Genomic DNA, 22,000 nt, shown 5'->3' with positions numbered 1-22,000 from the left:
GTGTCAGTTGTTTGCCGCCTATTATCAAAAGGCCTCAGTTTCCTACTACATAGACTTATTCATAGGTTGCTTGAGTGTACTCATGATGTGGCGCTTCCCACCCCCATCCCCAGCAAGGGCCAAAATATTTTTAATGTTTATTTTATTTTTGAGGGAGAGAGAGAGAGAGAGAGAGAGAGAGAGAGAGAGACAGAGTGTGAGTGGGGGAGGGGCAGAGAGAGAGGGAGACACAGATTCTAAAGCAGGCTTCAGTCTCTAAGCTGTCATCACAGAGCCCAATGTGGGGCTGAAATTCACAAGCAGTGAGATCGTGACCTGAGCTGAAGTTGGATGCTTAACTGACTGAGCCACCCAGGAGGCTCATTTAAGATTTTATTTTTAAGTAACCTGCACACCCAATGTGGGGCTCAAACTCACAACACCCAGATCAAGGGTCATAAACTCTGCTGAGTGAGCCATCCAGGCACCTTGAACTTTTTATTTTAAATCTGGGTGCAGGATAAGACCCTGTAGTAAAATTAAAACAATCAAAGCTGTATATACACACATATATATATTATACGTATGTGTAATGTATAGATATACATATATAATTTAATTATGTATATAACATGATATGGTATATAAAAACACCAATGGGCATGACAGAATTCAACTTCAGGACACTGGTTCCTTCTTTTTTTAAAATCTTTTTAAAGTTTATTTATTTTGAGAGAGAGACAGAGAGAGAGAGAATCCCAGGTAGGCTCTGCACCATGAAAACAGAACCTGACATGGGGCTTGAACTCATGAATGATGAGATCATGACCTGAGCTGAAACCAAGAGTCAAATGTTTAACCAATAGAACCACCCAAGCATTCCGACGCTGGTTCCTTCTAGAAAGAGAGACAGATAAATGGAATGAGTCAGTGAAGGTACCAACAGATTTCAGAACTATCTGAAATGGTTTTTTTCTTTAAAAATCAAAACCTAAAATATTAAATATAATAAATAATACAATAAATATTGAAACTGATACAATTCAGTTGGTTTATTCAAGGCTCTCTATAATTTTTAACATTTATAATGCAATTATTTTTAAAAGAAAATTGAAACGGAAAACCGGAATATCTTGCCAATTATTCTATAGATTCAGTAAAGGTAGTTTTGGCATCCTGGATCTGTTGCCACTAAGCTGTGCAAGCCAGGCAACATTGTGTTTTTTCAAGTTATAGACTTTTTATTATCAATGCAGGATTATGAAATGACATCATATTTTCAAACAAAATACTAAGTAATTGTTTGCTATTTTTAATTCAACCCAAGTATCAGTCTTTTTCCCCATTAAGGGTCACATTCTTCTGTTACATATTGGCAAAGATTCAGTTGGAATTTGATAGTTCTGACATACTTCCTGAACCATCTAGCTGACAATTGTTTCTCATCATTGTGGGTTCTACTAATCACATCAGTTATCTTAACTATCTGAAACTCGTGATTGTAATCACCACCATAGACTGCTTCTCCCTGTACAAAGGCAACTTTCCTCCACAGAACCATCACATGCTGCTGTTTAGGTATCATATACCAAGAATTTCTGAATGGTTGGGATGGCTAAATCACGTAAGAGAGCTTAACAATTTAATTGCACTGTATTTGGCTTTCCCATATTCAGAATGAAAATTTTCAAGAAGGTTCAACGTTTCACTGGGGGAGTCTCATAGATGTCTTGATCTGACTTCAGACATTTAACATTTGGAAAGAATCCAAACTCACAACTTCTTCTGACTTCCACTTTATAAACCATCCTCATTTTTTAAGGAAGCCTACTATGCACCCAATGGAATTGGTTTTCTCTGGGACCTATTCTTTTTTTCTCCAGTTGTATTTGTTCATTAAGGAACACACTCCATGGGTGTCACCAGGACAGTCTATGGTCGCCTTTGGCATTCCTAGAACCATGGAATACTTTAAGGTTTTGAGGTTGCTTAGATACCCCAAGACTTGGAGAGCATTCCGGAGCAAGCATGACCACATCAAGTCTGCTCCTTTTGGATGTGTGAACTGTTACACCACAGTTTTGGTTTGCCTCATGTCCAGTAGGTAACCCATTTGATCTCTTATAATCATACATGTGTTCTTTCTTCATTTCTCAAAGATGCATAAAAATAGCATCTCAACATATTTTGTGGAAACATTTTCCTTAAAGCCTCCCAAGTCTGTAAGACTATTTGCATCACAATAAAGTTGGCATTTCATATAATTATTTAAAAGATTACTAGCATTGTGCAATTCTCCGCTCTTCCCATTTTCAAATTGCACACTTATGCCAGAATTAATAAATAAGCCTTTTCCTGGGCCAAATATACCTGGTGATTTCTGTTTTAATTATGAAAACACCAAGCTAAAGATTTTAAAATGCCATTATAAAAGCTTAAGTTGTTAGGTAAGACTTATCACTCTCACAGCTTCTGCTGGTGGCAGGGGAGAGAGAAATGTTTGGGGGCAAAAAAGGTATGGTATTTAGTTAATTGCTATTACTGTTATTGTTGTCATGAAGGTTCTCACTTACTATAAAATCAGCACACTTTCCATTTGGCTTTATGGACAGAGCTACTGTAAGTTTTTATGCAATGACTTACATTCAGGTTAACACTTTGTGTTTTTTTTTTCCTTTTTATATACTTCATATATATGAATATGCCTAGACATGTGTATATGGCGGTAACTGAGGAGGATTCAAGAAATTTGCATTTGTATTACTTGGCTTGGTACATCAACGAAGGGACAAGTATTCTGATAATCCTCAGGCATCTAGACATTAAACACAGTTAAGAAGGAGAGAGACAGAATGAGAGAAAGAGAAAGAGCGAGTGAGAGAATTAAATGTGAAGATTTGATGGGAAACAATGAGGCATTCATTTTTAATCAAGCCAAGATGTGGTGTCAGTTTTAAAGCCAATTGCTATCAGCAAAGAGAATCTGTTCACCAAAAGGCAAACCAATGGAAATCAAATGGATTACATTGGATGAATGCCATTTTCACTCGGACACTTCAAGTGGGATTATTCAGGCTTTTGCATTTCAGGTACACTACTAAAAATATTGTGGCATGAGAAGAAGCGAGAGCCAAAAATATTAGTCTCTGCTTCTAGAAACTTTGGCAACTAATTATCCCTTTAAAAAAAAAAGTAAGGTTTTCTCCTACATAAAATCTATTTTATTGCAATTTGCAAAACAGCCGTTCCTTTAAAATAAATCATTGTTTATCAAGGGAAAGTTAATTGAAAAACATGTTTTTTCTAGCTAAATGGAAGCCTGCATCATGCAGGCAATAAACATTCTTGCTTGAAAGGAATTCTTGCTCCTTCTTCTAAAACTGCCATGGGAATAAAATAAAAAAGGGAGGGAGGGGGGAAAGGAGAGAAAAAGCCCCACACAGCTCTGAAGTTGTGTCTGACTTAGGAGCCAAATGGGATTTTGTAGCCCACAAGTTTTCTATTCACTTCTAAATTTAGCACCCACAAATTTCCCTTTTGGCAGCTCGTGTTCCCCAAACCCAAGTGCAAGCCATTTTTGAGGAATGTGGCTGTCAGTTGCTCCTTGTTAACAGCCTTAGCTAATCTGCTCCACTGGACATTTGGCAAAAGTTGATTTTATAGTTCCTGGATGCCCATACAAGTAGGATGAAAGTGAAAGCAGCAGTGGCGTGTAATACCAGTACATGAAATATAGAATGGACATACTTCAAAATGCCAACTACCTGCGGGTCTGGATGCCAGAGAAGGTAGCCTCTATGCCATAGTTCTATCCCTAAATAGGACACCGTTTTTGGATTCCTTGCTTATTCTCTTGGTAATAGGGATTATTTCCTGCAGATACAATTCTACATACCCTTTAATGTGCTCTCTTGGCATTTGTTGGAACCCTTGTAACAATAGATCATCAAGCCTTGCCTTTTAATGTTGATTGCTTTTTATGTCTGTCTCACCCACTTTTTAGTGAACGCTTTGTTTTATTAATTCTTAAAATCTTCACAGGGCCCAACTTGAGGGCTGATCTATAATATATATGTTTTGGAAATACTTGATAATGAATGAAAATGATGGTCTCTCCATTTCTCCTATTTATCAATCACCTAATACCCCCAAAGATTTCGTGTTTAGAATGGAGAAGGTGGTTCACAAGTGTCTATTCACAAATCTATGTCAGATGCGGTCTCTGCACTTGGAGGGAAATATGGCTAGGGAAATTAAACAGATTCACATTTTTTAATGTCTTCTTTGTGCTAGGCTCATTCTCTCATTTAATCTCCCCCAAATATTATAAATATATAATGTTATCTCCATTGTTTCAAATGAGGAAACTAAAGTTCAAAGGGTAGAATCATTTGCCCAAACATGCAACCATTTTATGCTAATATGGGATTCAAGCCTAGATGCCTGGCTCCAAAGTGTGTGATTGATCCACTAAACATAACCCGTGATCATTGACAAATAAACAAAAGCCTCAAAACCAGTCCATCTTAAAAGAAATGTATGGAAATAAATTTATTCTGAATGAGAATCTTTTTTGAATTCTTTCCATACCAGAACATTTTTTTAAAATTGAATGCAGAAACTGCATTACAGTAGAAGCCAGATTTTACACATTTAATTGCTCAGAGTTTAAGAAATAAAATCTATCTTACCTTTTCATGAAGTTGTTCTTTTTACCACTTAATCAGCAAAATGACATTATCTAGTGGCACCTGATTACTTAGCATGTGTTTGGTGAGAGGTTGGTTGCTTGTTTTTTAATGTTTCAGAAATAATCAAATCAGAAGTTACCTAAAGATTATTTAGTATAAGAACACCCCTCAGAAATTCAGAAATTCCCTCACTGATACAGGATTGAGGAGGAGTTCTTTTTTCACCAGTTCTAGAGCTTCTACCCAAAGAGATTTTGCTTTTCAGTTTTTGAATTAGGATTGTACAAACTAGCAATGGTTTCTTATATAATCCATCCAGGTGACTAGAAATAAGTCCATAGTTGAAATATAAGTACAAAATATGAGCAAAATTCACTCATTCCTACACCCACATACATACATACAGCCACCACCCCCACCTCCCACCCCGCCGCATAAAGAACTGGTAGGGAAATGAAACAGATTATTCAGAGATCATGGAGAAAATGGTAGAAATCTAAAACTTTCAAGATGGTGGCCAAAACTTGTGTGTATTTTGCCCACAGTTCTCTTCAAAGTTCAATTTGTATAATAACTGATTTTAGGACTCTCATGTAAGTCCTAATATCTTTTTTTTAATATGTGTTTTAAAGTTTATTTGTTTATTTTGAGAGAGAGAGAGAGAGAGAAAGAGGACGAGAACATGAAGGAGGAGCAGAGAGACAGGGAAAGAGAGAGAATCCCAATCAGGCACTGCATTGTCAGCACAGAGCTCAATGTGGGGCTCAAACCCACAAACCGTGAGATCATGACCCTCGCTGAAACCAAGAGTCTGATGCTTAACTGACTGAGCCACTCAGGTGCCCCAGTCCTAACGTCTTATAATAACAGCTCCATGAAGTAGTCAGAGTAAGTGTCACTTTTTATAAACTTGATGACTAAAGTTCACAAAAGTTTAGTGTTTTTTTTTTCTTTTGGAAAAAAGTGGAAAGATGTATACATGGATGGATAGATGATAGACGAATTTATCATTCATGAATTCTCAACAGAGCAATATCGCACCCAATGGGTAAAAATTGATTCTTAAGGGACAAAAAATATTTTACTTTTTAATATGTAAACTCAGATATACATACAGTAAATGAATAGATATACAACATATCTATGGTGTTAAAATTTCATGGAAGGATAACTTGAAAAAAAATCTAAAAAGATTCCTTAAGGAGCAAATAATTTTTTTAAATGGTTAAGAAAACACTGAGAGAGAGGGAGAGAGAGAGAAAGAGAAGGAGATTGGGGCAAGATGTGATGTGCACATTCAAATGATTTACTATGGATATTTAATTATTTTGCCATTCCTCATTCTTAGAGGTGCAATAATTTTCCTTCAACCTTGATGAAGAGTTAGGGATTAAATTTACCATACATTTAAAGATGGGAAAATGAGTTTCCAGATACTATGGATTCATGTTCTGGTCCCAGTGAGCTTCCAAGGTCTATTACGAAAGATTAACAAAAGTATTGGGTTTGAGAAGAGAATTACCTCTGAAACAAATAGGAAGGCAAAAGGAGGTCAGAAGATGGAATGAAGAAACAAAAAGTATGACTTACTCATGAGCTAAAACTCAGAAACTCAGGAGCTAAACTGAGAACATTTGCTCAAAATGGGAACAGATTTGCAGTCCATTAAGAGCCAAGTAAGTGGCTCTAGTAAAAGAGCACTATAAGTGATGACATTCAAAAGGCCAGGGGCCAAATAGAATTGCATTTCATGTTTGAAACACATTATATTTTGTTTGTCTGACATTCTTTTCCTCTCTACTTTACCTGGTGAGCTCTTACTTACTCTTCAAGAACAATCTTAAATGTTTCTCCATGACACATTCTCAGATCCCCACAGTGGACCCAAACTTCTGACTGATAATATGTGATTACCCTGTAATATTCACTTAAGAGAGCATTTATCACATCTCATTACAATGTTTATGCCCAACAAGAGTGACTTCCTTAAAATGTGAACTGTTGTTTTTCCTTCATCTTGGATTGTTTGTTGACTACTTACATAGCTTGGACATAATACATGAATAAGACATGATCTACTTGGTACTTTTATGGGTACAATTTTATGGGTACAAAATTATGGGTAATTTTATGGTATAATTATGGGCAGGGGGCATTATGCTTAGCCCCAAACTCCCTAACTTATGTATATTAGCCAGTTGAACTGGGTCCAAAGTCTTAAAGAATGAATAGTGTCTTTCTTATTTATTTATTTATTTATTTATTTATTTATTTATTTATTTATTTATTTATTCGATGGTACAGACAGTACAACAAATAGGAGCACCAATTCCCTGCCCACTCAGGCAGACTTATAGTCGGGAAATTTCCCTATGGAATAAAAATAGCTGTTATTGGATGCAATATTAAGGCTTTTTCCTGGACTATGTGCTACTGGGTCCCCATTTTCAGTCGCACATTTAAAATGGAGAGCATAAGAATTCAGTTCGATTTCAAAGCATCATCCTGATGGCAGTGTTCTATATAATGAAATTTGACTTCATTTATTTCTTGTTCCTGCTACTGTTAGCATGCATGACACAAAATTCACTGAAGTGTTTCTTTAAATTTTTAAGATCACAAGTGGAGGATTATTATTCATCGGACTTTTGCTTGTGAAAAATACTTTCTTGTAAAATGTAGTCCTAATTTTTACTGACTTGTTTGCCTAACAGAGCTTGATGAAGCAAATTTAGGTCCACAAGGGACTTTTTATAGTCAGAAACTCTTGGGAATAAAATATTATTATTTGTATTTTTCCCCCACAAACTTGATATTTTTCTATTTTCTTTACTAAAGGATGAAAATCACAAACGAATTTTAGAGTTTCCTTAAAGTACGTAAATATGTAGCATGAATATGAAATTAAGCATGACAAAAAATAAGGAATTCAGGTTAATAGTCATAGCTGGGGAAGAAGAGAAGGAAATCTAATCAATGCTGGGTACAGAGGGGATGGGATCATAAATATATTCGTAGGTTTCATCCTTCAATGAAAATCTGAGCAAATGTTAGTAGTATTTAAACTGAGTGATTGGGTCACAGATGTTGGCTATGTTACTATCAATTATTGTCCATGTGTGTGGAATATTTAACCAGAAAAAAAACCCACAAAGTTTTCAATAAAAGAAATTCCTTTGGTTGTTCATTGTGGCCAGTACTGATACTTGTCTGTGCAATGGCCAATACTTCATCTTCTTTCTACCTAATATATCTCTAATTATTTTCACCCTTCTTTGAGCAATCTTGTCCTTCAGGTAGGCTGAAACTCTCCCCACCTGTAGAGAATGAATTTCATTATCTCTGCCAAAGATTGGTTTAGGCAAAGGCATATAATATAATTTTGACCAATGAGAGGGAAAGGGTATGTGAGGGAATTCTGGGAAGTTTTCTGGCTTTAAATAAAGACAGACACATGAAGAGTATCATCTCTCTTCTACTGCTAGGCATTGTTTTACCTGCATGTGATTCCTGGAGCTACTGCAGTCATCTGATACCTGGGGAGACCACCCTTGACTGGTAAGTGAATAGATGGAGAAGGCAAAGCAGAAAGAGGGAGGAAGGTGTCAGTTAATTGATTACTGAATTAATGAACTATGCAACTCTTGGCTTTATATTTCTTGTAATGGTGAGATGACAAATATTCTTAAAGCTATTTTTTGAGGCCACTAAAAACTTTCTGATTGATATATACTTGTTTGTTGACTTATTTTTATATTGGATTGTTAGGCTAAATTGGATTTTATTTAGGATAAATTCCCAAGAATAGAGTTATTAATCACTCTTGGAATGTGTTTTAATTTTACCTTCCAATATAATAACTTTAAAATTCAATTACCTAAGAAAATGCAAAGACTGAAAAATAATGAACATAATAACTGTTTAATTAAGTGAGAAACTTTTGAGCTCTGGGGACCCTGGGTGGCTCAGTCTGTTGAGTGTCTGACTCCTGATTTTGGCTCAGGCTATGATCTCACGGTTCCTGGGATCGAGTCACCAGTGGGGTCTGGGCTCTGTCCCTTCCCAGCTTATGCTCTCTCTCCCAAAAATAAATGAACTTAAAAAACAAAAACAAAAAAAAAATTTGAGCTATGGATCTTCTTTCCAGAAAAAAATATCACAGATGGGCCAAAATCAAAATATTGTCTAAAATTTCAGAGGCAGATAGGCTTCTTGGAGCCAGTTCATTTCCTGTGAATTATGTTAGGAATCCCTGATACAGCTTTAAATTACATAATAGTTCCACATCAGTTATTTTATCTAATGGTTGTATATGCTGATTTCTATGAAAATTCCATGCCCACTCCCAGTTTTATTTATAAATACCTTTTCTATCCCAGCAACAGTTTGGGCTTTGTAGTTGAGGTAATACAATCTCCCTCCTCAAACTCATAAACCATGTTATCCTTCTGTACCAGTCTTTCCAAACTTCTTTGAACTCACCAGACAAATATTTCTTATATGGATACTATTCTTAGATTTCTCCCTACTCTTGGTTTTTTAAGTTAAAGAAGGTCGCTCTGGAATTGTTGGCAAACATCAGGCATTTTTAATTATCATTAGTGAATTGTTTCAAATGGGGCAGATAAAGGAGCCTCTGGTTGTCAGAGTCATTAATGCTGATTAAAATAGGCTGCGTGGGTCCATGGTGCAAGTTTGTTTGTTTTGAAGCATTCACACTCTAAGGAATCCAGGCCAGCCTTCCCCATTACCATGGCAATATCCAGATCGTGTGTATATGATGGGTAGAGTATGCTCTGACAACTAAAACATTAGCCTGGTCCAAAATTGTGCCCAAATAAATAAAAGGAGGTAAAAATGAAAAGGCATGTGTACTTGTGAACACTTAACCCAGTTCTAGTCTTCTGGAACCATTAAAACAGACTTATGTAGACACTTCCATCCTTATGTTCACTTATTTATTCCCACGCACTAATATTGATACGACGTTCAGAATGTGTTTGAACAAGTTCTTTTCGTCTTTTCCCTGGAATGTCTGTACTGGTAAAGATCTTTTATCCTTTTCATTGACTCCTTTTATTATTAAGATAGGAGTTTTTAATTAAGAGAGACAACCAAAAAAACTGTGAACCAAGCTACGTGGGGGAAAAAAAAAAAAAAAAAAAAAAAAAAAAAACCTAAAAAGTATCAAAGACCAGTGGAGCATTTACCAAGCATATAATGCAGTGCTAAACCTTTTATGTATGTGATAGCATTTAAACAACTCTGAGCTAGGAATAGTTATTTTACATAAAAGATTGTAACTTAGAGACACTAATTAGCCCAAATTCACATAACTATATACAACAAAACCGAGATTCAAATCCAGATCCACAATGTACTGATGTGTTTCTTTATTTAAATAGAGATGTGTACATTCTGTATCTATATCTATTAACTGAATATATGTGTTTGTGTATTTCAGTGCATCTTTCATACCAAAACCTCTTTACTGTGGTATAATTGACTATAACATTAGTTTCAGGTGTACAAATATGGATTTGCTATGTGTATACATTGTGAAATGCTCACAATAAATCTAGTTAACCTCTATTACCATACATAAAAAAATTGTGATAAGAGTCTTTAAAACTTACTCTTTCAGCAACTCTCAAAAATGCAATACAGTATTAACCATAGTCACCATGCTGTACATTGTTTCTTTTTTTAACATTACACAAATAAATGTTTAACTTTAATATGTACATCTGTGGTTAAGTCACTCTTGATTTCATAGAATGCTTTATCTCCTAGGCTGTAAGAATATAAGGCAAAAAAACATTTCTCCTAGAAGCTTTTTTTTTTTTTTTTTTTTTAATTTTTTTTTCAACGTTTTTTATTTATTTTTGGGACAGAGAGAGACAGAGCATGAACGGGGGAGGGGCAGAGAGAGAGGGAGACACAGAATCGGAAACAGGCTCCAGGCTCCGAGCCATCAGCCCAGAGCCTGACGCGGGGCTCGAACTCACGGACCGCGAGATCGTGACCTGGCTGAAGTCGGACGCTTAACCGACTGCGCCACCCAGGCGCCCCTCTCCTAGAAGCTTTTAAGAACATAAACCGTAGTCTATTCAAAATTAAAGAGACTGACTTTTCAATTCAGACTCTAAACCCATCATACATATATGTATTATATCTTAAAACAGCATTGACATTTTGGCATACTAAGTCTATATATACTATGTACAATGGCTTTCTTGAGTTTTTCATCAGGAGTCAGAGGGAATCTCTTCCCATTTCTGTCATCCCCTGTTACAACTTAATAAGAAATGAGTTTCTTCATGGACACATAAATATCCCCTTTCAACATTTTGTTCTGACTTCAAAGATTCAGATTGTTGAAGGGGATTTTCATTCAGATTGTTCTGATTCAGATTACCAAAGGAGGTTCTAGTTCAACTAAAATATCAAACCACTGACACTGATGGATACTAAGCACCAGCAGCCTGTACCAGCTACCCATGTGCAGCTGAGACCACAGGACAGCCCAAAGGCTGACCCATTGTTTGACAACCTCCTTGCTCTTCACTAAGCCTTCCAACACCATTTAGGGCAGATAGATTACAGAGCGAATATAGATTGCAGAGAGAATATAGATTACTTTTCACTTTTCATTAATTTGGTATTTTTAAAATGTCTTCCATGGGACACCTGGGTAGCTGAGTTGGTTAAGCCTCGGACTTTGGCTCAGGTCATGATCTCTGGGTTCATGGGCGCAAGCCTCACATTGGGCTCTGTGCTGACAGCTTGGAGCCTGCAACCTGCTTTGGGTTCTGTGTCTCCCTCTCTCTCTGCCCCTCCTCCACTCTCTCTCTGTCTCTCTCAAAAATAAACATTAAAAAATTAAAAATAAAGTAAACAAAATTTCTTCCTCAACAGAGTCCACCTCTTCTAGGGAAAAGAAAAAGCAGTGCTTCTTTACTTTCTGTACATCTTATCTCTTTCACATTTTCAACTTAACAGAGGAGGCGCTGTCCTCTTTTCTCTACCCTACACGACATGAAGCCAGAAATAATGTTATTTTCTGCTTGAATGCAAACCAATCATTTATCTGGACCTCCCTGAAAGGACTTAATTTGCCCAACTAGTCAGTATTCTGCATCTATTTAAGGATTCCAGACGCACACTTGGGCTTTTCTTTTAACTCACGTTTCTGCCCCTGTTCACCCCAAACCCCCACCTCCTCAGGCTTCCCCAAGTGAGAACTGCCTGCCAACCCCTCCCTTCACCTCCTTTAACCTATTCTTCTGTGCTCTAGTTACCACCAGTGCTCTGTCTCAAACCTGAGGACTCATATTTGCCTAAAACAAATAATAAGCAGAGAGACCAGACAACAGGCTTGTTTTGCCACCTTTTCTGTGAGCATGAAGTAACGCTGACCTATTCAGCAAGTTCCGTGACTGGCGGACAGACATCTAGAGAATCTCAGCGGTGAGAGATGAGGAATGTCCCAGCTAGGCCTGGCAGCGGAGTCCACACTAACACACAAGAGGCTTTTTAAAGGCACAGTGGGACGAATTCTTCAAGTCTCCATTCAGAGGGGGATTTAACTGCACATTGACAATCACCTAGACGTTTTGTTATGCTCGGACCTAGAATGGGTCTTTTCTTTTTCTTGGATGCTGTACACTACTCTACACAACTCTGAACAGGATCAATACTGTTAAACCTCAGCTTGTTCTATTGGCATTTCTTAGTTTCTAGCCTGATTAAAAAAGAAAATTAAGTGTTTGAAGGAGGATATTTAAATTTAATAATGTTCTGTTTTCCAAGAATGATCGGCAGATATCATCTATTTATAATTTGGAGGTCTCTCTAGAATTTTGTGAAGGTCCTCTCCAAATCAATTCACTATATCTGATATATTCATAATATTGTATTTTGGGACCAAGGGAGAAAATAAAACACTCGGGATGATGACCAATTCAGAGAATGTATTATATACATAGGTTTATATACATGTGCATATGTGTATATATGTAACATAAGCATATATGTAATATGTGTTATATATATTTAAACAACATATACAATATGAAATTACATGACATTCCCATTTATCGTCTATTTGTGTCTCAGACTCCCTTCTATAAAATAGGATTGACAAGCTAAAGATCTCCAAAGTACCTTTATAACTTCATAATTAATGTATAAACTTAAAAGATCTTAAGTCACACAAATTTTCAAAGAAAGAAGCTGATATGGGCTGTCATAGTTACAAAAACCCTTATGGAGGAAGAACTCAGGCAGTACATTGAAAGTTAGAATGTGCTAGAAACAATAGAATATGTGTTATTAGACTTTTGTGAGATTAAATTTTCAAAAGTTTTATCTATCATGGACAGATCATATAAGTGACAAATCTATCATTTAAAATTTCAGTGGTTAATGGAATTGGGAAAGAAAATGTTGGCCCTTGTGAAGGAGAGGACCTGCTCTCTGCCCTTTGTCATGGTAACTAGGACACTTTAGGATTTCTTCAAGAACTGGTTCTAAATCCTAAGTTGCCCCAAAGAATAAGTTATAACCACATACTTGTGCACTTGGTAGATATATATGCGATATTAAAATTATTTTTCAGCCGATGCTTTGGCTCTGGGGCAGGGAATCAGAACTGGTAGAGTTAAAGGGGTTTGTGTACAAGAATTACTCTATGAACTTCAGGGATCAATTGAACAGGTTTTCCCCCAGCTTTATTGAGCTATAATTAACATATAGCATCGTGTAAGTTTAAGGTATTGATTTGATATATGTGTATATTGCAAAATAATTACGATAGGGTTAGCTAACACCTACATGTCGCATAATTACCATTTCCTTTTTTGTGGGGAGAACATCTAAGGTTTACTCTTAGCAACTTTCATGTATATAATACACTGTTATTAACCACAATTTCTATATTGTACATTAGATCCCGAGAACTTCTTTGTTTTGTAAGTGGAAGTTCGTATTCTATGACCAACATCTCCCTAATCCCCACCCTCCAACCCGCGGCAACCTCCGTCCTACCTTCTCTTTTGTAAGTTGTCTTTAACTCTTCTGGATGTCTCCAAATCGATTGAATCCCTTTAGTAAGTAGTTGCTGTCTCTGTTCTATGGTTCGTCACATCATCTCAATTCTAAACCATCAGTAGGATTATCTTAGAAGAAATAATCAGGAAAGAAAGATTGGTGGTCATCAGTTGTATAACCCAAGAATGATGTTTAGGATATATATTTGAAGTGAAAAAGAGCAGGTTACAGAACACAGTACTTTATGATTATAAATAGATGCAATATATAGATACCAAAAACTATCAATGTGAACTTGAAATCTATCTTTGGCAAGATTACAGAAGGGGAATTAGTAACAGGATGGCATGAGATTTCCCAGAAGTAGGAAATGGTAAAAATGAAGAACAATATGGGATGAATTGGTTGTACCAGCTAAATTTCAGGGGTCTTTTTTTCATGGAATTATTAACTTTGTGGATATGAGATTTTTACAAATTACCAAAGACAGAATGGAAGCATAGAAAGAATGTTGGGTCTAATTATGAATCCAGGTGAATCATCATTTGGGATGTTGACCAAACAGGTGTTCTGTCTGGAAACTTTAACAATATCAAATGAATGATTGATTATTCAAAAATGAATAAAAATATGTCAAACTGAAAGAATATATGTATTCCTAGAGACAAATGCAAGACTTGGGATTAAAGTTAATGAGAAGAGAGTGGAGGCCAAGGAATGAATCTGGCTACAAGGAATGAATCTGTACAAGGCTGCTGAGAGAATTTTTCCAGAAAGCCTGGCATTGCTGCTGCTTATTCCTGAATGTTCAAGTGCCAATGATTTAAAGATGGTAACCCAGCCCTGGAAAAGGAATGATATAGTCATAATATATCCAAATTTTTTTAGTGTTTTTTTTAGTTTTGAGAGAGAGATGGAGCATGTGAGAGTGGGAGGGAAGGTGCAGAGAGAGGGGGACAGAGGATCTGAAGCAGGCTCTGTGCTGACAGCAGAGAGCCCAACACAGGGCTTGAACTCACAAATCATGGGATGGATGCTTAACCAACTGAACCATCCAGGTGCCCCTATCCAAAATTTAATGAACATTTCGTGCTATACTTGAGACAAGCTAGAGAAATGAGGGCTGCATGAAAATTCTTAGAATTGAATCAATAATTAACTGAGTGAACTTTTCTAGGAAGTAGCTACTGAATCTTCACATTAAGCTGGAGGAAACCTCCCTAACAGTTTGCCTAGTGATCTAGGTTTCTTCTGCCCCATTCCATATTTTTAGCGATAACTTAAATGGAATTATTAGAAGGCAGAACTAAAATGCAAAAGTGGCTGCAGTGACCAACAAAATATGTTTAATATAATATCTAAGATTCTGTGTTAGGATTCATTTTTGAGAGAAATTAGGAATCTAAATGACAAGAGAGGTATGCTATATCCATTGACTGAAAGATTCAGTTTGGGGGTGTCTGGGTGGCTCAGGCAGGTGAGCCTCCAACTCTTGATTTCTGTTCAGGTCATGATCCCAGGATTGTGGGATCAAGCCCCACCTCGTGTCAGGCTCTGCACAGTGTGGAGCCTGCTTAAGATTCTCTCTCTCCCTCTCTCCCTCTCTCCCTCTCTCCCTCTCTCCCTCTCTCCCCCCTCCCCCTGGCTCCCCTACTAGCATGCTTGTGCTTTCTCACTCTCAAAAATTTTTTTTAAAAAATTTTAATTAAAAAGATTCAATATCACAAAGATATCCTTTGTATCAAATTAATCGATAGATTTAATATAATCCCAATACAAATGCCAGAAAAAGTTACTTGTTTGTTCTAGAAATTGAAAAGTGACCCCAAAATATGTATGGAAATGCAAAGCAAAAATTACCAAAAAATATTGATAAGGAACAAAACTTATACTAAACTTGAGATAAAACAAACGTTTGTTAAAAAAGACTTTGTATATATGTGTGTGGATGACACTGCAAAACAGTGGGGGAAGATACGGTTTTTCCATACATGGTACTGGTTTCACTGAATATCCATATTTTTAAAATACATTAGTATTGCATATCACTTTGACTCTCCCCAAATTCAACTCCAGAAGAATTGTATATCTAAAAGTAAACCATAAAACAAGAAAAAACTCCTGTAAGATAACACAGAAGAGAAACTCATGTCTTTGGAATAGTCAAAGTGAACTTAAACAGTTTTCTTAAACACTAACCATAAACTATTAACGAATTAAGTTTTGTTAGAACTGAAAATTGTTCTTCATCAGAAGATATTAAAGGTGAGGAAAATCAGTCCAAAGACTGGGAAAAATCTTTGTAATGTACATGTCCTACTCATACTGAAACACATTCTGACAAATAACAAAAATATATAAAACTCATTTAAGGAATGGGAAAAACAACTAAATAGTCACTTTATTATTTTAATCTTTTATTTATTTTTGAGAGAGAGAGAGAGCGTGTGTGAGCAGGGGAGGAACAGAGAGAGAGAGGCAGGGAGACACATAATATGAAACAGGCTCCAGGTTCCAAGCTGTCAGCACAGAGCCTGATGCAGGGCTTGAACCCATAAACCATGAGATCATAACCTGAGCCGAAGTCAGACACCCAGCCAACCGAGCCATCCAGGTGCTCCCCAAATAGTCACTTTAGAAAACAGGGTATACAAATGTTCCATAAGTATATAAAAATGTCTTCAAATCTTCAGTTATCTGGAAAGTGCAAATTAAAGCCACATTAAGCTATCACTACCTTCCTATTTACAATGTCTAAGATTAAAAAAAAAAAAAAATCAAGTGTTAAGATGGAGGTAGACCAAATAGAATTCTCATACCTTTCTTCTGTGAACTTCAATGGCTACATCCATCTTGAATATTTTAGTAGTATTTACTAAATAATGAATATATAATGCCCTAAGACTTCGTCATTCTTCTATGTATAGATGCAATAGAAATGAGTGCATCTATGCAACAGAAGGTACATATGAAAGTATGGATGACAGCTTCATTCATGATCTGTAAACCTGAACAAATTGTGACCTATTTATACAATAGAATATTATACATAAACGTAAAATAAAGAATTGTTGTATATAAAGACAGATATAATATTGGGGAAATGAAACTAGACAGAGGAAATATATACCGTATGATTCATGTGGATAAAGCTGCAGCACTGGTAAATCTACAGGGGTAGAAGCCAGAATAGTGCTTCTATTTGGGGGTGGTATTAACTAGGAGGGATATAGGGGAGGTTTCTAGGTTCAGGTAATGTTATAAATCTTAGACTAAGTGTTGGTTACATGGGAGTATACAACTCTGAAAAGTCATCCAGTTGTAACACTCAAATTTGTACATTACACTTCAATACAAGAATTAAATCTTTTAAAAGCTTAAAAAATTAAATCCATAAATATATACGTATATAGGTATATATAGGAAGGTAAGAGCTTAACCAAGAGAGATTTATGTTTCACTTTAAGGTTGACTTAGTTTTTGAAAATTCATCAATGTTATTAGGCACATTAACAGATATTTCTCCATGGAAAGAAGAAATCTATATAATATGTTACATATATTATATGTATACCATCTTGGTATATATAAAAAATTACCTGGTATAGCCCAAGCCTATTCATGACTTACAAAGAAGACAAACATGCAGACAGTTATAATTGTCAATGAAGCACCAGGAGATGCCCCAATGAATCTCTAGGCTCATTCCTTTCTTCCTACTGTGTAGCAATAATCCTAGCTCTCTGTGTAATCTGTGTCAACCATCCTTGACATCTTATTACCTGTTGTTCTATAGGCATAAGAAACTACAAATATCCAATGAATAATAGGTTTTTAAGATCACTGGAACCTTGATATACTCTCTGGTAAAATCACCGCCTCCATCCCTTTCCCTAGTAAAGAGGACTTCTGAACCAGCAGAGTCCTTAAAAGCGAATAACTAAGTGCACAACTCTTAGTTTTGTCTGAGAAGATTTTCGTTCATTTTCATTCAGGGCCAACATAACAAAGGCAATCATTCAGTGAACCAGGCATACATATTTTCCTTTGCAGATATAGGGAGTCTCCAATGAAGCCATAAGGGTAAGTTGATGGAATAACATCAGGCAACAGAGGGAAATAACATGGGAGTCTGGACCCATCTGGATATACTCAGGCCTAATTTCAAGTGCACTACTTGTATTCAAAAGTGCATTGTTATAACCTCACCTGACCTTATATCATGATGGATGTGATAGTGTGGCTCATCAAAAGTGGTCTACTTCTTATAGAATCAGTTGCTCAGTTTCTGTAGGGCCTGGCAACATGCCTAAAGCTGGTCTTCAATGAGAAATAGTCCTCTGCTACAAAAGTCGTGACCTGCTTCAGAAACACAGCCTGTACTGTAATCCCCTATTAGGACTCTCTAGAGCCTCCACAAATGATCCATATGTAGTATGATAGGATACGCTGGGTCATATGACCCAATAGAAAGGGCAGTTTACAATCTGGGGAACATTGTTCTTCACCCTACTCAAAAAAAATAAGCCTTCCAAGACACTCAAAAATTAGTTACAATAATATTCCCAAATGTAATATATGCTTCTTTTAAAATCCAAATAAATTTGTCCTCGTGGACCTCAGGTCACTGGACCCCTACATACTTACCGATATGGCTGACCTTTGAATCTTCATGGAGATTATCTCCACCCATATGTGACCTACGAAGGCATCTAGAGTATTTTATGCAAAATCTGACTGAGATACCGTTAATGTTGTTGTACAGCATGATATCCTGTAGAAAGCCAACATAACCAAAATCTCTGCAGACTATGGTGAGGCAAAGAACAGGAAGTAACATAGCCATTAGGCAAGACAATATATATGCCTTTATTCCCACATAAACTATTTTTGAAATTCTTTGCTAATGGGGATTGAGAATAATGCATTCCCCAGACCACCAATCACAGACCAAATGGCTGATATTTTTGTAGATCCATTTCAGTGAAGACACCATATCTATCAGAGCAGCCACATTTGAGACTTTGTTGTTTATAGAAATTTACCATGATCTGCCACAATCCGTCTGGTTTTTATAGGGGCAAATAGGTAAATTGAGTAGGGAGTAATAAGGACTCCAACACCTTTAAGTCTTTGTAGAACTAATCTCCTCAATAATTTCAGTATATATTACTTCTGTTTTATTATTTTGGCTAGAGACCAAGGGTGGGGGAGCCAGTTTCAGAAACTTCTACTTGATTCCTTTTACTATAATCGTTCTTATTAAACATATCAAGGAAGGCTGAAGCAAGTGAGGGAAGAAACTATACAGAATCTGGGGACAAACCACCCAAAGCTACTTCAAAAACAAAGACCTGAACTTTTGGACATGTTTGGAGTGTTTAAGAAATGGAAGGGATCCAGTTTGGCTGAGTGAGCAAGGGGAGAATAACAGTGAAGATTTTTTCACCTATCTCACAAAAAGTGATAGGTTATGCAGATAAAAAGAATAATAAAGATTAGAAAAGCAATTCATAAACCTGTTCTATTCATTGACATTGTCTTATACTGAGCAACTGGTGAATGTACATTTAATTTAAGGCAAATATAGAACATTCATAAAAATTGATCCAATGGACCATATAAAACTTATTATAAAAATATCATACAGGGGGCGCGTGGGTGGCTCAGTTGGTTGAGCGTCCGACTTCGGCTCAGGTCGCTATCTTGCGGTCCGTGAGTTCCAGCCCCGCGTCAGGCTCTGGGCTGATGGCCCAGAGCCTGGAGCCTGCTTCCGATTCTGTGTCTCCCTCTCTCTCTTCCCCTCCTCCGTTCATGCTCTGTCTCTCTCTCTGTCTCAAAAATAAATAAATGTTAAAAAATTTTTTTTAAAATATATCATAGAGATCACATTCTATAAATGTAGTTAGAAATGTAAAACATTAAAGACAAATTCATCAGCCAAAAAAGTATATTTGGAACTTAAAAAAAAATACGTTAACCGATGGATCAATTAATACATCAAGATTAAAGAGTGCTTAGAACTGAATGATAAGACCAATGAAACCTATAGAAACAAAGCAGTAATGTTAAAGGAGAAATGAGAAGTTTAAATAATTAGATTTGGGGAAAACTATGCATTCAAGTTAAATAGACTGAGTAAAGAACAATCAAATAAAGAAGGTAAGAAGAGAAAGTAATGAATTAGAGAACTAATCCACATGTAAGATGGTGAACAATTCGAGTGATTTTCTTGGGAAAAATTAATACAGTTGAAAAGACAAAATATACGTGAAGAACAAACACAGATTTGGTAAATTTGTTGCATTATCTCTCATCAAGCAGTAAATTGTCAAAACAAAAACACTTAGCTTTTTGAACAGTGTGTATAAAAGCATATTCAATATTGTTCATCCCTTTTATGGGTATTAACTAGGTTTCTTAAACTATGAATTAAAATGTTCTAATTGGCTGATTTATTAAGAAACCAGAAATATGCGGGAAAATTCTGCAAAATACCACTGTTTACAAATTTCTATCTAAACCTTCAGTAATTGTACACCTCAAGTTAAGTTTATGACTTATAATTAATAGGAAAAATAGACAAATTTCCATAAACAACATCTCCATTTTCAGGGACACCTGGGTGGCCCAGTCGGTTAAGCTCAGGTCATGATCTCAAGTCTGTGAATTTGAGCCCCACATTGGGCTCTGTGCTGACAGCTCAGAGCCTGGAGCCTGCTTCCAATTCTGTGTCTCCCTCTCTCTCTGCCCCTCCCTTGCTGGCTCTTTGTCTGTCTGTCTGTCTCTCCCCCTCTCTCAAAAATAATAAACATAAAAGAATTTTTTTTAATTCTCCATTCTTTACCCTCCTTAATTTTATATAATTGTAGGAGAACATCTAATTGCCTTAGTTTTATTCTTGGTCTAATAAAAAAGTTTTCTTAATATATCTGCTGTTATTCAGGTTCAAAATTGAATATTGTAGAATATTTTAAAATATTGCCAAGCCCCATTGTCTATAAAAGAAAACATACCTCCTTAACTGGTAAAATTCCCTCTTTTGTTTGGAATAGGAAGTGGTATACATTAAAATTTTAAATTAGTGAATTTACTGTGTTGTAAGTATATAAACCAAATCTGTCTCCTCCAGATGCAGCAATGCTAATGATAATACCTCATATTTCTTTTGCACAGTAGAGTTCCTTTGTGTCCTAAACTTTGTGTTCCAAAACTCATCAGTCTAACTGATTTACTCTTGATCAAAAAGAAGTTAGGAATTCTATGTTAAAATCTTACTGTGGTCCCCACCGACGCCATCTTCATGGTGGATAAGGTACAGTAATGTGAGTCAAATCTCAGGTTGGCCCCCTATTCTCTTCATATCCAGAAATTTCTCTCTTTTTTCCCTTTTTTGTATTTCACATTTCACCCTTCTACTCTTCCCTGACCTTACTCTTTACCTCTCATTTGTGCCTGTCCCCAGAACTTGGAGGCACTCCACAGTGAAATCAAGAAGAACTCACCAGTATTACCCCAGGTTAACACTCTTATTCACCATCTCTATGCCCACATTCCCTCCCCTTCCTCCCTTCTCACTTTTCAAATTTAGTTCTGAGATGAAATTAACTTTGGCATTGGTCATCAGCAACCTTTCTTTCCCTGCCCTCCCATTTTACCACTGCACTCCTCCACCCCAGCCTTTCCCAGTGCTTAGAGGCTTGTGAGAGGAGATTAAGCTAATCCCATCCACCAACAAGCTCACTAAGCAGTTCCTGAGTAAAGTCCAAAATTCCTGCCAAGCAATAGAGCTGGGGGAAAAATTAATGTAACAATCAGCACATTATAGCAATAGCTTTTCCATGAAAATTCTTTCCCTTTTAATAATTCTATACAAAGTCAAGAGAAAATATGAAGCATGGAGTGTGTTGTCGGGAGGGGGAATATAGAGACAATTAGTTTTTCTTTTCTTTTTCTTGTTAAATATAAATTAAATAAGTATGTTGGCACCACTACACTTTTTTTTTATAAGTAATTTAACCTATCCCTTTTCTTCACAAAACGGGAATGAGTGTGTAAATAGCCAACATTTAAGTGGTTTTGGATTGGTTCATTTGTTAATTAATACTTAAGAAAGTAGGCTTAGAAAAACTGGGCAGGAGTAAGGCTATTTGAGAGAGTTTTGCAGGCAGCATATTGATGCTCTTGCCTGTGGCTCCAGCTCTGAGAGACAAGTAAAGCCAGATTCTTCACTTGATCTTTGGGAGAGTACAGTGCCCCTCTCTCTTTTATCAACTACC

The 22,000-nt window shown here is 36.4% G+C and overlaps 1 long non-coding RNA gene across 1 annotated transcript in view; it reads left to right on the top strand.

Moving 5' to 3' along the window:
- The first annotated feature begins 1,994 nt into the window (after positions 1–1,994).
- LOC132682746 (uncharacterized) overlaps positions 1,995–22,000 on the top strand; it is a 32,315-nt gene continuing 12,309 nt past the window's right edge. Inside the window, exons 1-2 of the long non-coding RNA XR_009611842.2 lie at positions 1,995–2,079; positions 8,156–8,228. This is a non-coding gene — a long non-coding RNA (uncharacterized LOC132682746). The remainder of the gene's footprint in view (positions 2,080–8,155; positions 8,229–22,000) is intronic.

This window comes from Panthera onca, chromosome C2, assembly GCF_046562875.1.
Source record: "Panthera onca isolate mPanOnc1 chromosome C2, mPanOnc1 haplotype 2, whole genome shotgun sequence".
In the NCBI taxonomy this organism is placed as follows: domain Eukaryota; kingdom Metazoa; phylum Chordata; class Mammalia; order Carnivora; family Felidae; genus Panthera; species Panthera onca.
Note: the sequence above shows the minus strand (reverse complement) of the source record. Positions and strands in the feature narration are given on the sequence as shown.